Below are 12,953 nucleotides of genomic sequence, written 5' to 3'. Positions count from 1 at the left end.
AAAAACGTACCACTTCCACACTAAATCAGAGGAAAACTTTTTTTTCCACTCTATCATGTCGGCCATGCCATGATTTCATGCAGTGTGACGGTAATGTAATGTAACTTACTGTCTCAACATGTCAAACAATTCTGCAATGTTATCATTCGAACACAAAATAAAGTTGTCTGAAAGTCTAAGAAAGTGACAAAATGTTTAAAATAAATAATGAATAATAAATAAAATAATAATAAGGGTCCTGACACAACCTTTCACTTCCAATGCAATACCAATATTGCAACCTTGAAAGTCGGCCGATACTGACAGCAGCACAAATCATAACAATAATAATAATAACAATAATAATCAACACACTTTTATTACTTATTTTGTAGTGTGGAAAGTGTTAGAAAAGGCTTGAGCAAGTGATATTACTCCAACAGAGAACAATAATTGCAACAGTAGGTATGAGAAAAACTCACCAGATGTGAGAGACACTTGTAATTCTACACTTCATCAAACTTACTTAATCTTTGTCAGATCAAAACACGATCACTGCAAAAAACTTGAGAACATGATATATTCTGTCCACTGCACTACTTTGTGAATCTGCACTCAATGCTTCATGGGAACTGTAGTTATTTCAACCATAAATTTGAAAATGTGAAAAAGGTTTCCACTTACAGTCCGGAATTTACGATACATATTCATTCACCGACATGTTCCTGTTTGAAAACTAACTATTACTAATTGCTCGTGTAGGCATATTTGGGTCTTTGGAATGCTTTCCCAAACATCAGTATGAAATTAAATAGTATTTTGCATGTTTGTTGCATACTGCATATTGTATGTCAGAAATGTGCTTTTCAGTAAGATATTCCGATTTTCTGGAGTATTTTGGTTACAGCATGTCACAGACATGAGACTGTTGTATGTCAATTTTTATGTAAATTACGCTAAGTAATTATTTATAAGTAAAATATTCAATGGCTTTATTTAATTTTAATGGCAATTACTTTTAACGCTGGCCAGTTTGTACCCAACTCCCTCAAAAGACAGGATAAGTGAAACATTGTGTCATGTTTACATGTGCTGCAGATACTACAGAATAGGATTGGATTCAGTCAGAATAGGAAGTTAGTTATGAAACATCCTGTGCAGCATGGTCTGCCAACAAGGCAGTTGGTCATTGTTTTTGCACAAAACAATACTTGGACTGTGTCTTGCCTGAATTATTCGAATATAAGCGGGACATTGCTGGTGGAAGCTAGAAAAAGTAGAGAGAATTCTTATACAAAAATATAGTATTAAAATGTACTGATCCAACTTCACTTCCAACTCCATTACCACGACAACCCCAGATCACAGCACCCTGTGTTTGGCCTATGACCCTGAACATGGAAGTGGTAAAACAATTTATGGATTAATAATTAATACAGTATCTTTCTTATTTTTGCTTTCAGGGAAAGCCATTTTTAAAAGTATATTCCATCCCAAAGGAAATTCAAGAGGGGGAAAAAAACAAAATGGGTACAAATGTGTAGTTTGTCGCAGCTGACTTCAGTTGAATGTATGCTAAAAGTCAGCGTTAATAAAAATAATTCCAAGATGATCAAAGCCGTAGAAAAGCCAATATTTTCCACACCAGGGGTTCTAAACTACGCTCTACACAGCTCTGGGAAAGGGTGAATTGCCTCTAAGCTTTAAATCGTGTTGGTGCAATTTAGAAGCATTAATAAAATACTGCATTTGAATAATTAAAGAGGGACTGTCTTTACCAAATATTTTTTGAGAGATGGGGTGGAAAACTAGAGTGTTAGGGAATATCAAATAAACGATAAAAAGAAGTCAGGCACAATGTTTTCTTACCTGACACCCTGATCCAGATCAGTTGATGCGTTTGTCAACGTTGTGTTTTCTTCCCCTTTGGTATGGTACAAATTCCAGGCCACCAAAATGTCACAGCCAACCATGTGACGTTGCTTTGTTCTCCTATAGGTCAGCAGTTGGCCCTAGAATATAATTAGGAAGAAGGTCAAACAATTGACTGAAATAGCTTAATAAACCCAACCCAACATAAATAGTTTGATGACAAGGTTTATGTGTACTTTGGGCTCCATCTATTCCAATTTATCACTATTTGACAGCTCGACCCTCTCATCACCTGTGGGCACAAAACATGTGGACGCAGGTCTGATGATAGAACTACATATTTGATCATAGGCCTGCAGCCAAAGGTGTACTGGAGCCAGCTGCACCATACAAGTTTAGAATCGGATGGACATTTAAGTGTCCCAGTGAAACCACAGAGTTACCAACAGTTACTTTAAAAACGATGTATTTCTTGAATAACCTGCATTCTAGTGGGTGTAGATATGCTACCAAAGTAAACTCCGTTGCCATATTGATTCCTTCATGCACATCTCTCATTAAATAGCCTTTAGTCTCTTATACACACTGAGTGCATCATTGTTGCATCATATAATAACACTGATGAATGTGCCTACATCAAAGACTTTTCAACAGCAATTGATTTTATACACGCAACATAAAAAAGGTTGTGATTAATGTCTATGCATTGATCTTTTTGGTATCCTTTAGTTAAGTAAAGTTTAAATTTTTTAAACATTTAGAATATGATCTTAAGGATTCTTTGACTTACTATTTTGACCACTTTGTTGATCTGTTGTAGTGATGGGAATTTCAGCTTTCTTTAAAGGGATAGTTTACATTCATTTTTATGACATCCACATCAGCAGTGTAGTCTATCAACAGTGACTTGGTCTCTGTCCATTTCTAAGTCCATTTCTGGTCAGATTTCGGTGATGAAGAATATAGTTCCAGGTAGCCGCTGGGATTTCACAGGTAAGGAGTTTGCCTTCTCAAAGAGTAATACACTTGCATCATAAAAAACGCCTATTTGAAAAAATACCACATAGTACCACATACACAAGAATGCACAGGTGCAGGAATATGGCGGGAGAACGCAGAACGATTTGTGAGGTCTGATTTCTTTTTAGTAGGCATTTTTGCGATGCAAATATTGTTTTTGCGAAGCCAAACTACTTACTACATGGACAATGTTTTTCATCATCAAAATCCGACCAGAACTGAATTTAGGAGACCAACTGGGGGGGTGGGTCCTACACTGCTGATAGGGATGTGTGTATTTGTAAATTTGCAGCTATTTAAAATAAACAAAACATTACACAACCAAATATAAATTTAAAGGTAACAGTTTTCGCTTGTTTTGAAACATAAAATGCCTCAGCCATTTCTGCTTAGCGTTGATAAATACAGCACCGCATTTTGACCAATCTTGTGTTCCATGTACAACCCGTCACTTTCATTCCACTTGTGAACTAGAGATGGCAATTTTGTGATACTTGCTGTAAGTATGCGAGTTCGCTTCAGTTGTGCAGGATGAACAAGTGCCCAAATATTTGTCAAAGGCCCTATTAGACCAATACTATATTGGACCATTAAAAGAAGTGGGTCCACTTCACATCGATGATGTAGAGCTTATTCACAAATATTCAAGGTTGTTCTTTTAGCATAAGTTCAACAAATTGAGAATTATCATGCAAAAAAAGCTATTTTTCCAGACATATTTTCATTCGCTATTGTTTTAAATCAGTACCTTGTTCAAAGTGCACTAACCTTGGTTGTCAAATGTTGAACAACAAAAAATGTAAAATACTTCAAAAGTGTGCAGTTAGTTTTTTTCAATCAGTGATTCATAGTTTCATGTTCATCGGTGGAGTTGATCCCCTCTGACTTCGGCGACTTGTGGGGTACACACTGGACTGGTGAACATTATTTATTTGACGACTTATTGGGTGGCTCTGCTAAAAAGTTTTGGAACTATTGTTTTAACCTCAGTGCGTGTCGTTTTGTAAGCCTGATGCTTCTCAGTAATATACTGCTGGCATGTGATGCAGTCATCCACACATCACTGCTCTATAATTATCTTTTATCTCTGAAATCCTTTCAGCCCAGACATCATTTACATAACCTGCAGAGATGATTCAGCCACCACTGGTTTGACAAAATGTTCAACTTTGGGAACACGTGACAGGTGAGACGGATGTGATGCTCTGTCTTGAGGCTGCCATAGAGGATTTGTATCGAGACATGAGCAAGATGGTAATTTTATCATCATCATCATCCACACTGCAAGCATAATATAGGTTGTGACGTGTTGTGACAGGGGTTCTTGAGACATAAAAATATAACTTTTTTTAGGAAGAGAGCCGCACGGTGGACTAGTGGTTAGCACAAAGTCAGGAGATAAGGAAGATCTTTGTTTAAATCTCCCTTTGGGCATCTCTGTGTGCATGTGTTCCAAGAATATGCATGTCGCTTGGAGACTCAACTGTCCACCTCTCGCCCAAGTCAGCTAGGGTGGGCTACACAATACCCACAACCTGTGAGGATAAGTGGCATAGATGATGTCAGTCCTTCAACAAATAACAATAACATTTACTAGTTTGTTTGTGTGTGTGTGAAAGAATGCATGGTACTAAACATTTCAATGACATACTGTATGAAAGGTACAGTATCATTGTTGCATGCTTTAACATAACAGTAAATACGCTTGAGTGAATTACAATGCATTTATGTTAAATGACCCGAGTAGTGATTCAGAGCTTACATGTAAGGGTTGTCTCATTAATTAATCCAAAATGTCCCCCCCCCCCCCCCCCCCTCTTGGATAAGTGACAATTCCAATAGCATTTTAAATAATATATTGGTTATTTTGAGGGACTGCACGGCGGATGAGTGGTTAGCACACACGCTTCACAGCTAGGAGACCCAAGACCCTTGGCCATCTCTGTGTGGAGTTAGCATGTTCTCCCTGTGCATGCGTGGGTTTTTTCCAGGGACACCGGCTTCCTCCCACATTCCAAAAACATGCTAGGTTAATTGCAGACTCCAAATTGTCCATTGGTATGAATGTGAGTGTGAATGGTTGTTTGTCTTCATATACCCTGTGATTGGCTGGCAACCAGTCTCATCCGAAGACAGCTGGGATAGGCTCCAGCACACCAATATTGGTTATTTTGCACTTACTGCAGACAGCATTAAGTTAACTTGCATAATGTAAAATTAGCTAAATATTGTCAACATTATGTACGCAATGTCTCTGAAAGTGCTAATAACACCAAAAAACTTTTTTTTTAAACACAATAATGATGTTGCAATTACCAAACTCAACAAGCAGGCATAATATCAAAAGAATACATAACAACAGGAAATGAGTGTGTTTTTTGTGACAAAAAATTTACACAAATGTAAATATGTTAACATACACACCTGGAACACCACGGAGTAGGTTGGCCCCCAAAGGATGCACGCAGGCTCTCTAAACAAGCAGTAATGGCAACCACATAAAACTATGGTGCGGTAAGAACAAACACAAAATACACCACAAAAAGAACCTAGCAAGGTAAGCTCAGGTAAGGCTAAGTCAGGCTACAAGCAGGGAGCAGCTACCTGGCTGGCAGGAAGGCGTCAAGCAGAGGAAGAAAAAACACAGCACCGCAGCAAAAAGGGTGGCAGGCAAAAAGGCTAGGTTGAATAAGCATGTGGTGTGCATCCATGAGGAAGAATACGACAAAACCCTCCTGCTGCCACAGGTGTGCCTAAATAGGAGAGGTGGTGATTGAAAACACCTGTGGCTGGCCGGGTAGCTCCTCCCATTAGAGAGAAACCAATGAGCTGCTCACCTGGAGCGGGAATATGCCATTCAATGTAATTGTTCACAGCAAAAATGTCAAGATTAACATGATTTGGTGTCATGGTGACTTTAATAGTCACGACTAACTACACCCAGAATAATAAACATTGCTAATTGCACCCTTCTCTCACAGTGTTAGTGAAAACTGAGTCTTCATCTTTAAAGAGAGATAAAATTATTGAATTATTAGCGCTTGTGGTGTGCTAGTCTACCTAGCTACAACGTCTGGAAGTCTGCAAACTGTATGAACACTCCTTTAAGTTGTTGATTTTATACAGATGCATTTGAAAGGAAAATATGTTTGTGACTTAATTGCAAGCTCAGAGTCCATTCTGTGGGTGTGCTGATATAAATACATGGCCTCCCATTGAGCCATATAATACATTTAATAATATGCAAGCAATATGCAAACCGTTGCATTGACTGTGATTGTGCCTGCCTTATTATTATCACAATCAGGCTGATGTATTTTCCCTTATATATTAAGGTTATAGGTATATAAGGTTATTTGGTAATGTTATGGCATTTTTGATGCAAGAAAACATTTTTTTTTAAGTTTGAGTTCCAATTTCCCAAAAAACTTCTTGTAGGTGCAGAAAAAATCTATTTATCTCAAATATTGTTCACATACCTGTCTAAGTGCCTTAAACGGGCTACAATAAAAGGCCACTCCCAAACATGCACGACACAATGACACACATGTTGGGAGAGTGTGCAATCGGCATGCTGACTGCAGGAGTACTGATACTGCATTAATACTGTATTAATACTGCATTTATATTTTTATTTTGTGTCAAAGTGATTTAGTATTTCATTTTGCATGACATTTCCCACCTTATTTATTATGTGAAAAAACAACAAACTATTGCTTGAATTTATTGGCTCCAACTAAAAAGGGACCTCAGTTTGTGTACGCCCCACTTAGAGTACTTTTGGGTTAACCCTGAAAATGGACTTAAACCAGAAGAAAACAGAGCGGAACAAAACAGGAAATATTATAAAAGAAGAGCATGAAAACCGGAACTAAGGAATCAACACTCGAGCTGTCACGCAGGGAATGACAATTAGTTTGCTAATACATAGAAACAAGAAGCAGATGTCAGCTCCGTTGCCTGTCTATTATGTCATTAGCAGGGGACTCAGGTCGTTCTTTGTTAACTGACAGGCTGCAAAATGATCCACGATGGAGCCACAGAAGGTCGCAAGTGCCAACATTTTGATAAAGAAGTTGGGAAACGCTATCAAATTCAAGAAATAACTCATAGCAAAACATGTAGGTGGTTGTGTTAATTTTATTACCTTGAATTAAAAACATAAATTATTTAAACATGTATTTCCAATGTATTTGTATTATTACCATCTCACTCATGGATGATCGGTATCAGAATCAGCATCCTAAAACCCTGGTCGAACCCTGAATGGATTAACTCGTTCAATACCAAAGCTGTTTTTATAAAACCGAACCCCCAATCCAAAAGATGTATTTGAACTTTGTTAAAAAGCTACTTTATGAATGCCTGTGTAGCATTAAAATAGAACGCTACTGTAAATTTCAGTACATAAGCTGTTTGTCTTCTACCATTCAAATATTTGTTACCGTTGAAGTTGATGTATTGTTAGATTCACCACCCATGTAATTTAATCAAATAATCCTGTCAATGGCAGTGTGACTTCATCCGTCATCCATTTAATAGTTCTTAATAGTCTTTTACTGTGATGAAAGCACTGCATTGATTTTATAGGTCTCAGAAAACCAAGTCACTACCAAAATGGTTACTTGAGAACAAACATATAAAACGTTAAAGGTCATAAATAAAGCACATCCTATAGCCGACAAACCGAAAGTATTTTTGGCACCATACAGTAAACCATTGTGTGGGCACTAATGATTTTATGTTCATTACAGTAGATGCACTTCATTCAACTAACAAGGTGCGCAAGCATTTAGTTAATTAATTATGTGGTTGTAAATAGCAAAATAGAATTGGAAACAATTAAAATTTCATGATGCTTCAGGTTCTTTTGCAATCTATAAAGAACCTGAGCAAAATGACCCGACACCCACTGTGGAAGACATATAGAATTAAACTGTATAAAACAGAAATAAATGATTTAGAACTAAAAGATGATTGTCATTTTACAATAATAGAGGGTCTTCCAATTGTGTTCTTTTTAATTTGCTAAGACTGCAGTTTTCATGATTCAGTGGAGATAAACTATATTTACTGCTTCTCTATTTCCCTAATGACTCTATAAATATTATCCTTAAATAGTAAGCAGCTTTCTGTTTTCTATGAAAATATGAATTAAGCGCCACTCAGTGCAGGGCTATGATCGTTAATGTCTTAGAGAGGCGACGACGGCACATGCTGCAATTAGCTCTCAACCAAATCTATCCTAATTATGTAAGTTCTAGCAGCATGCAGTATGTCCTGCAATGTTGTAACTATTAAAGCTCAATGCGGCAGAACAACAATTCACCACAGCTGCACTGGTTGTTACAATACCACCATAAATTCAAGGAATTCATGTATGAATGAACTGTAGCTCACCAGCTCTGGCCGCACTTGTATTGGAAGCTTTTTTGAAAATAAAGTTATACAGTATTTTTTCTTTAATCACACATCACACCTGACACTTTTCTCCACCTGTTCCATCCTGCCTGCACACGCTTCTTCACCTCCTTTTCACAATCTCCATTGTTCAAAGTGAGAACACAGTAATGAAAGATGACAACAGCTTGACCAGACAGGATTTTTTACAGTAGAGAGCAAAATGGAAATATGTATTCTAGAAATTACCTAGATTATAAATCTCTCGGAGCTTTGTGGTTTGTGTGGTGTTTCAGAAAATGTGTATTGCTGGAGAAAGTGATGAGTCCAGTTGTGTTTAGAACTGGCAAAGGTTGAAATGCGATAAACTGCTCTTGAATACTATGTTCTATGTGACTAATATCATATCCTGGCCATAATGACAAATATTGTGTTTTTATTCTTTTGCAGGATGTTGGGATTGTTCCAAATGGGAACAAGGCACTATGGGAAAAATGAAAACCTGGTGAATGCTGTCAAGAAGAAGAATGCACTGAGGGTGGAGTGAATAGAGCGCTATGCATCACAAAGGCCAAAATCGCTAATGTATTGTTTTAAAGTATCTGTTGCTTGCCAAAGACGATGACTTCCTGCCGTAGTGTGCCTGTCAACTTCTGGGTTAACTAACTAAATGACAAATTGCAAATGAGACAGAAAGTTTGGAGTAAGCAATTTATTGCAAACAGCCATTTAACAAACAATAGAAACCAAATGTTCAAAAAAGGACAGCGTAATGAGTCGCTATTTTATTCTTTTTAATCACCTCAACAATTAGTTTGGGTATGGAAGAGGTCCTTTGCCAGGTTGGCATTGTGAACTGCTGCATTTTCCTGTTGAAAAACCCAAGGCTTTCAGTCATGAGGGATCCCTGCAACATCTCTACATGGTCATCTGCCGTTTGATGCCCTTGCACAATCTGGTGCTCCATTGTTCCATTAAAAGAAAAATCAGCCCACATCATGATGGTGTCCCCTTCACCTTGCCATTTGGAAAACGTATCAGGTAGGATCTCCATGTTGGCAAAATTGTCAAATTATCTACTGCATCAAGAAAGTGTGTTTGCAAAACAAGCTGATGTCTGTATTGACGCAGACTGTGAACTGCAGAGTATTTCTGGGTTAGTTATCCGTGTTCTTTGTCAATATTCAGACAATATCGAAAGTGACACTGATTCACAATCAGAAATATTGTGATTGATCTGTGTGATTGCTCTATTTTTGTGGTGCAGGGTGGCAAAGCAGGCGCACCCTGTGCATTGGTAATTTTGTCCAGCGCACCACTGTGCGCAGCCAATTTGGTAATCTGTTAAACTAGGCTCTGAAACAGTTCCTGTTTTCAAATATACAATGTGACCTTCAATGTTTAATGTATATTTATCCCGCTTTCAAGCACTTTAAAAAATAAATAAATCCAATTAATCCATTCCAGAAACCTAGAAATATGTTCAAAACCACATTTTATAGATAATATTTGCAATTTTAAAAAAAAAGAAAAGAAATGTAAATAAATGATGAATGAAATGGATAAATAAACATGTAGCATCTCTTTCCCATTTACTAACGACTGATGAACATTGTGATAAGTGGAGGGAGGAGGGGAAGGGACAAAAAGCTAATTGAAAACTTAACTTTAAAGTTTTGATGTTTCGAGCCGTATATTTGACAACTAGAACGTCATTATAAACTTCTTCATGTGCCTAGCTTGTTTTGTGTGCGTTCTACGAACAAAACAAACACACATAATAAAGATGAGCAAAGGATTCCCTGCCTGTAGTGTCCCATTTCTGAAATAACCACAATCCATTCTTCAACTGTGAGTGGGTATGAATATATTGCATATAATAACACATATTTTTGGCAATATTTTAGCTCAAAAACAATATCCTAGATTGGAATTTGTGAACGTTGTAGTGATTCACATAGTAGATTTATATTTGCATTTGAGGTAATTAGTGTTTGATACACATCAAAGTTCTTGTTGAGGAAGTCCTCTATTCAGGCAGGAAAATGTTGCTAATGGGACTTTGCGGGTGAGAAAACAACATTATACACCCATTTACTTTTTTTTCAGGAATGCATCTTCCCTGACATGAAAGACCAATCCCAAGGGAATAGTACATTAATTGATTGGGATGCTTCTAAGCAACAAAGTCTATCAAAGTGCTCATAACTGTAAAGCATTTACTTCTTTAAGAGAGGAGTCAAATAGGTTCATCAGCACCATGATGAGGAGCAGTACATGAAGTAGAAGGCTCACAATCTTTCTGATTGCTAAAGGCAGGTGAAGCAAAACGAAGCTGAAAGCTTTGCGTTTTTTAAGAATGAATCCAGAGGAAGATGTCAAGTATAGTTGAGAAACTGTCAAGAACCTGTCAGCAACTTCCAAACAATTCTCAAAATGCAGAAGGGAAATGTTGAGCCCAAAGCACAACATTTCAAAACTCTGACATGATAAGTGGCCTCAAATGGATTTAACACGGTGAAACACAACACTTATTTTGTCTGAAATATAGGCTCAATTAAGAAAAGGAAACTTTTTCACTTCATTGTTTGTCAGAAACATGTTTGGCTGACAATGGCTCCAAGAGGTATATCATAGGGTATTGTAGTTTCATGACAGAATTGTCACTCACTCTGACACAAAAATGTTGTGGTACTGACCTTGAACTTCATATAGAAGAATAATTAATCAAGAATATGTAAATGACTGGGTTCAATCATATAGTACTTAAAGTATGAAAAAGTTTGGAAGAAACAAGCACTGAACTCAAGGGGTAGTGGCAAGGTGTCCGGCCACCTTTGCACTTAATAGCTTACCAATACATTTCCACATAAAGAATACATGTGGACTTAGTCAAATATGCAACTTGTAACAGCACATATGGTGAGACACTAAGTGGCATGGAAAGGGAACTGAAACATCTGGGCTGGCTTTCCTTTTGTCCCAATGGGACATACCTCAGAAAGTAGAAAAGATGAGAGCTTAGGTCTTCTGGGACTTCTAGTTCCAGATTGACAAACAGCTGCTGGCTAACCGAGCAGACAATAGTTGATGTTGACAAGGAAAGGAAACAAACGTTGGGAATCCTAAATGTCAGCCACAATAGAAAAAAGGGAGGCATACCAGGACTGAATGAACTGGAACTGGTCTGTGACCTCGAAAAGTGCAAGGTTGAATTTGGACAATTGGACTCATTCTGATGCATTTGAAACCCACAACACCTTCAGACAAAAGCTGGTTCATCCCAAGGACAAAATACTGAGAAGCAAACTCAGCTGTTGTTTATTTCAGTGTGGTAAGGGGTGTGATGGCCTCTACATTAGAGAGACCAAACAACCCCTCCACTAATGCAGGTTACAACATCAGAGAGCAGTTTCTTCATGCCCAAAATCAGCAGCTCATTTTCAGCTCAAAAAAGAAGACATTTTTGAGAGAAAATGTGTAGTTACTTTCCACACTCTTTGACAGCATGCTCCCTCTCCAGGATAGAATGCCATTTTCCAAGTGTTCCTATTTAGACAGGACACAAGATCACTTTTTTGAACACACCTTTCAAGTCTGTTTACTGCCTTTTTCTGTCCGACTGAATCCATCGTCTTGATTTTTTTTTCTGTTGAAAGGCAGTGCTGATGACAGGGCATTATTGATTCTTGTTTGATTTTTGCAGGTCACTGGCCTTTTGAATCATAACTGTGGTATACTTCAAGACAAACGGCCTCCAGATCTCTTTACTCTTATTCTACCATGTGTAGATCTACCATCTGGAAGTGCTTTTGAATATAACAACAATGAGGTGGTGAACTCAAATCATGCTTGGAATATGTTCACAAAACCAAAACTCAAACAAAATAAATGTTGATAAATTTGGGGAAGGAAGGAGCATCAACATTTACTAAAAACATATTTCAACAAGGGAAAAAAACAGGCAAAAAAGGAAAAATCAGCATTTTTTTTCCATAAATAAAGTCAAGTTGAGAGAAAAAAGTTACTTATATTTAGTAACTTATATTATGAGGAAAACTAACACCATTTTACTTGCATAAAGTTGCAGAAAACATGAAAAAAATCATAATACAGTACTATGATAAACAAAATTTGAAAAATTTGGAAAGTAATGGTGTGGAAGAAGGTTGCGGAAGGTTAGGAACAAAGTAAAAATATTATGAGAAAAAACACAAATTTCTGCCAAAGTACACCCATTTCTGGTTTATGCCCCGCCCACTCCGAGTACACATATGATCATTGAGATGGATGAAGTCACTCGTCCATACTAATAATCACCAACTAAAACATATCACAGCTTCAAATGTCACACAGTTATATTGTTCAATTTTTCACTCTAAGCAGTTCATAACAAGTTGAGGTTAGAGGGCTATTGCAATAATGGTTTAAAAATGAAAAAATCTATTTTATGATGGATGGAGGAATAAGAATATCAATCCAAGACCTAGGAAAAAGGAGAAAAAATAGTAGACAATGTTTACAGATGGTTGGCATCTTGTGTCTTTCAGTCTTTTGATACACAGACAAAAAGGTAACTTGAAAAATGTCTCAAGAGTATTTAACATTGTAATTGGAATGAACAGTTGTTAAATAAAATAATTTAAACAAACAAAATAATAAATTAAACACGAAAAAACCCA

The 12,953-nt window shown here is 37.2% G+C and overlaps 1 pseudogene; it reads right to left on the bottom strand.

Moving 5' to 3' along the window:
- Positions 1-5,595, bottom strand: part of LOC131120080 (alpha-1A adrenergic receptor-like) — a 201,736-nt pseudogene extending 196,141 nt beyond the window's left edge.
- Between the last annotated feature and the right edge of the window lie 7,358 nt (positions 5,596-12,953).

This window comes from Doryrhamphus excisus, chromosome 2 (genome assembly GCF_030265055.1).
Source record: "Doryrhamphus excisus isolate RoL2022-K1 chromosome 2, RoL_Dexc_1.0, whole genome shotgun sequence".
Taxonomy (NCBI): Eukaryota; Metazoa; Chordata; class Actinopteri; order Syngnathiformes; family Syngnathidae; genus Doryrhamphus; species Doryrhamphus excisus.
Note: the sequence above shows the minus strand (reverse complement) of the source record. Positions and strands in the feature narration are given on the sequence as shown.